Source organism: Phalaenopsis equestris, unplaced genomic scaffold, assembly GCF_001263595.1.
Source record: "Phalaenopsis equestris unplaced genomic scaffold, ASM126359v1 Scaffold212150, whole genome shotgun sequence".
Taxonomy (NCBI): domain Eukaryota; kingdom Viridiplantae; phylum Streptophyta; class Magnoliopsida; order Asparagales; family Orchidaceae; genus Phalaenopsis; species Phalaenopsis equestris.
In genome coordinates, this window is record NW_018231101.1 from 204,872 (window position 1) to 210,387 (window position 5,516).

The window sequence follows — 5,516 nt, forward strand, 5'->3', positions numbered from 1 at the left end:
GTTAATTTGGAATGAATTTTTCTCAACCAATTTCCATGATTGAAGAGAATTCATTAGGCCAAATGGTAGATTCTCAAGCATCATTAGAAACTTTGAATGTCATAAATAATAAGCAAAATAACCCATATTCAAATTATTATAATCCAGGTTGGAAGAACCATCCCAACTTTCACTGGAATAACAATTCGGGTGGTAATAATCAGTAATTGGGGAAAAACCAAGGAAACCCATTGGGAAACTAGAACACCCAAGGGAATAATAATTATAGATCTACTTATCCTCCAGGTTTTAACAGTAATAAATAATACACTGCTTAAGGAGAAGAAGTTCTCTATAGAAGAAGTGGTGTTACAAAAGGGAAATCAATTACAAAGTCAAGGAGATACAATTAGAAATGTCGAGAATCAACTTGGGCAAACAACAAATTCATTAAGTAATAGATCCCGAGGATCACTTCCTAGTACTACTGAATCAAATCCAAAAGACCAGAATAAAGAACAAGTAAAAGCCGTTCAACCTAGAAGCAGAAGAGAGTTGGAAGGTAGGATTCAAAAAGAGATTGAAGTAGAGAGAGAAGAAATTGAAGAATCAAAATAGGATGCTCCTCTCAGAGACCTATTTCTCTATTGAAAATTGATTTGTAAAAACCACCATCTCCAATTCTTCATAGACTTTGTCAGTAGAAGTTGGATAAGCAATTTTCAAAATTTCTAGAAATATTTAAGAAACATACAATTAGTATTCCATTTTTTGAAGCCTTAGAAAAAATGCCAAGCTATGTAAAGTTTATGAAGGATATTCTCAACAAAAAAAGAAAGCTTGAATTTGTATTTTTCTACCATCTTTAAGAAATACAATTAGTATTCCATTTCTACCATCTTTCAGAAATTTATATATTTTGTTAGCGGTGGACTATGTATCCAAATGGATAGAAGTTGTTGTTTTACCTTGATGTGATGCTCAAAGTGTTGCAAAATTTTTTAAAATGAATATATTTTATAGATATGGGATGCCAAGAGTTATCATTACTGATGGGAGAAGTCATTTCAGAAATGTCATAATGGAGAAGTTATTAAAGAAATATCATATAAATCATAGAATTGCTACTGCTTATCATCCTCGACAAGTTGTTTGGTTGAATTATCCAATCGAGAAATTAAAAGAATTATGAAAAAATTTGTGAATCTAATAAAAATGGATTGGTCAGTCAAACTTGATTATGCGTTGTGGGCTTATAGGACTGCATATAGAACTTCTATAGGAATGTCCCCATATAGGCTAATATTTTGGAACGCTTGTCACTTACCAGTTGAACTTGAGCATAAAACATATTGGGCAATTAAAGAGTTCAATTATAATTTGAAAGACACTGGTGAGAAAATATTATTACAATTAAATGAGCTTGAAGAGATAAGGAATGAATCTAATGAAAGTGCAAAAATTTATAAAGAAAAGATGAAAATGTGGCATGATTGAAAGATCCTTATTAAAAAATTTCAACCAGTGTAACATGTTTTGCTATATAATTCAAGGTTAAGATTATTCCAGGAAAACTTAAGTCCAAGTGGATGGGCCCATTTATTGTGATTAAAGTTTATCCATATGGAGCTGTGGATTTTAAAGATCCTAAATCTGAGAAAATCTTTAAAGTAAATGGACATTGACTAAAACCTTATTATATATAGGATCAGCAGAAGTTTAATGATTGAATGGTTGAATGATGTTTGGTCAACCAAAGTAAGAACTAATTACGTCGGGCTGATGACGTAAAACTAAGCGCTTTGTGGGAGGAAACCCATAAGTATAAGTGTGTTTTTTTGTTTTATTGATGTTTTATGTTTGATTAAGAAAATTGGGGTAGTATTTTTAAGACTATTATGTGTTAGTATTGATTTTAAGACTTAAATTAGTGATTTGGACATGTTAAAATGAGAATTTGGACGTTAAGTTGACATGTGAAAAAATGTGCACTGGCGCTTAAGTGCTAAATCCGGCACTTAAGCACGACAGTTTTAAAATATGTGTAAAATTATTACTCTAGAAGGAAAAACTATCTAGAAGTTTGCAAAAATGTGTCTTGTAGTTTCTAAATGTGTCTAAGAGTTATTTGAAGAATTTATGCCTATTAATAGAAGGGTTTAGTGAAGGAATTTCACCCCAAATCATTTCTAGCCCTAAAGCCTACAAGAGAGAGAGATTTTAAGATATTTTAAGATGATGTCTTCATGGGAGAAGGATTTGAAGAAGAAGGAAGATACCATGAGGAATAAAATTCATTAGTCAAAGTTAGTCAAAGTTCACAAGAGATGTATAACGGTTTCTTAGCCGATAGTATTGAAGGGATATCAGGGAAAATCAACAAAATTAAAAATACCATGTTTATACTGGAGGCTAAGGTATTAGAGATTCATGCACATCTAGAGCATATTAGATTGCAATTAAAAATGCAATTTATTCACATTAATAATATAGAGGTAATGGATAAGGAGATGTTTCTTAAGCAAAAGTGGATTGAAGAAGATTGCATCAGAGCACGTCACCACCGTCCGTTTTACCAACTTTACATTCCAATTGCCTCAGGAGAGACAAATGAAAGACCTAAATTTTTTTCCTTCTAATGAAGAATGGAATTAAGTTCTATGTTTGTTTTTGTGTGATTAAACTTGTTTTCTTTAAGTGTTTTTAGTGTTTAAGACACGTGTTAGTGTTTATGTTACTTATGTGTTTAATTGTGATGTGTGTTAAGTTTTTTGTACTTCGGAAAATTTTCTCATCCGAGACTACTTGGAATGAGAATTAAGTGTCAATAGTGTTTGTACTTGTTCGTGAATTAATATAAATTTATTTTTGTGAAAATTTTGTTTTGTTTTAGCCTCGAATTGAAATAGTTATTAAAGAGAATTTTGAGAGAGAGGGAATTTATAAGAATTTGAAAATAGTCAATTAAGTGTTATAAGACCATTTAGGGGTGGTTTACTTAGGCAAATAGTACATTTTACTTAAATTTGAAGATTTTAAAAATAAAACATCGGTGCTTAAGCGCGAGTTAACCCGAGAGGCAGATACCTAAGCGTGAGTTAACCCGAGAGGTAGGCGCCTAAGCACCACTTACCCGTGCTTAAGCGCGGGTTCACAAAAATCAGTTCGCGAACGGTTAAAAGTGAAATTTTGGTCTGAAAACATCATTTTTAATGCCTCCCGTCATCTTCTACCTCTCAAAATCGTGATTTTTAAGGGCTAGGCCACACCATTAAGTGGAGATTTCTTGGTGGAATCAAGAAAAATTTGCTAGATTCGGATTTCTTAATGTAAGAGCTTTACTTCTATGCAAAAACTCTGGATTTTCACCATGTATTTTCAGCACATTTGGAGAAATTTAAAGTCACTATTCATGGTGAAAAATGAGGAAAAATCTATGGAAATTGTTTGGGAAGTTTAGTTTGTGCTTTTGGAAGTTTAGTTTAGTGATTTAGCCTTGATTTTTGAAGTTATTTTTGGAATTTATAAAATTTGTAGAATGACACCAAGAATAAAATGAAGAGGAGTAAAGGAAAAAGCTCGTTTAAATCTTAAACCTCAAATTTAGAAATTGCTACCCTTTATTTTTTTTATCATGTTTGCAAGTTTGTCTTTATGTTAAGATTGTGATGTCAGTAGTGTGTATGTTTGCTATTATGTTTATACCTACTGTTTAGAAGTCTATTGAATCTCTACATATTAAAGTAAAAATGAAAATATAGAAAATTTCATCAAAAATTAATTTTACTCCTGTTTTTAGTTTTATACTTGTGTCATTAGGGTTTAAAATTTCTGTTAGCATGTTATTTTTTAATTTTCATTCCTACTTATATATATCTAATGCTAAACTGTTTAATCTGTTAAAAATTTAAGTTTAGGGGGATGAAACATATTTTTAAAACTGGAATTTTATTTTTTCTCAAATGTGCTACAAGTGAATATGATTTGAAAAGAAAAAAAATGATTATGTATATAAATTTATATTAGGGAAATAAATTTTGATTTTAGAAATGAGTAAGAAAATTTAGTTAAATTTTTTAGTAATGAAGAAAAACTTTAAGTTAAAAAGTTTTTAGATGAGAAAATTATTAATATAAGTAACTATCTTTAGTAATAAAAATTGTATTTTTGAAAAATTTAGATAATTTAGACTTTTATTTTTAATACTTAAATTTTTTTCTTAAAATAATTTTCAAAACTATTATTATATTTATAAGTAAAAGACTTATATCAAGACTTTGCTTTAGGAAAGGAGAGGTGGAATTAAAAATCATTAAAGGTCTATCCACATAAAGTAATCAATGCCTGAAAAAGAAAAAAAAAAGAAAAAGAAAGACAAGAAAAAGAATTGAAAAAGAAAAAGAAAAAGAAGAAAAAATTAGGAAGGAGAAGCTTGAGGATTACTGCCTAATCAAAAATTGGTTCTACATTTGTTCTTTTTAAAGTATAAAACTTGAGAAATTATTAAGCCTATAAATATAATATAGTAAGTAAAATTATTTTTAATAAAAATTTTTAAGTGGAGATAATAAAAGAACTAAATTGTAAATTTGGAAAATCTACAATACATTTCTGAATTAGATACAAACTCGTATTTTTATCTTTCTTAACTTTAAGAATTTCTAAACTTTAAGTTGGTCTCATTTACTCTATATATTTTCTAAATTAGACTGCTATATTTCTAAATTTAAATTTTAGTAACTCCTAAAGAAACTCATATGCATATCATATATATGTAGTTTTTAAAGATTGAAGTGTCCTTTGAGGAAAAGAAACATTTTAAGTTTGGGGGATTTTGATACACCTAAATTATATAGTATTTTTAGACAAATTTTTATACCTATTTTTGAGATATTGCGCTTTAATGGAAAGTATTTTTGTGTTTTTCTTGTAGATATAAATAAAAAGGTGAAAAATACTTAAAGGAGTGAAAAAAAGCCAAAAAAATGATCAAATTTAGGGCTAAAAGGTGAAAAATGTATAAATGAGTTTTGGCGCCAAAGCACCAGATCCGGCACTTACGCACCAGTAAAACAAAGAAGACCAAGCCTAAGCGCCCGAGGTCTCGCGCTTAAGTGTCAGTGGCAGTTACTAAACGAGTAAAGTCAATTTTTGTGAATTTTGAAGAGGTTTTTTAGGCACCCATTGGCTTAATAAGTGGTTATAACCACCATGGACGAAAATTATCATGAAAGGATGCATCTCTTTGGGAAATACATCAATTTGGGACACATTTTAAAGAGTTTACAAGGCACCTCTTGGAAAACTATAAAAGAAAGAAGAGAGGACTTTGAAAAGATTCCTAAAAATACTTAGAAAGTTTTGAAAGTTCATCAATTTGGGGAGTTTGTGGGAGATATTTTCAGGCACCACTTTTACTTTTATTTTATCCATTTTGTTAGTTTATTTTGAGTGATCATAAAGAGAAGAGATTCAAAGGAACTTCAAGAGTTTGGTGGAGAACTTGAGATAAGTTTTTATCTTTTTGTTTTGAGACT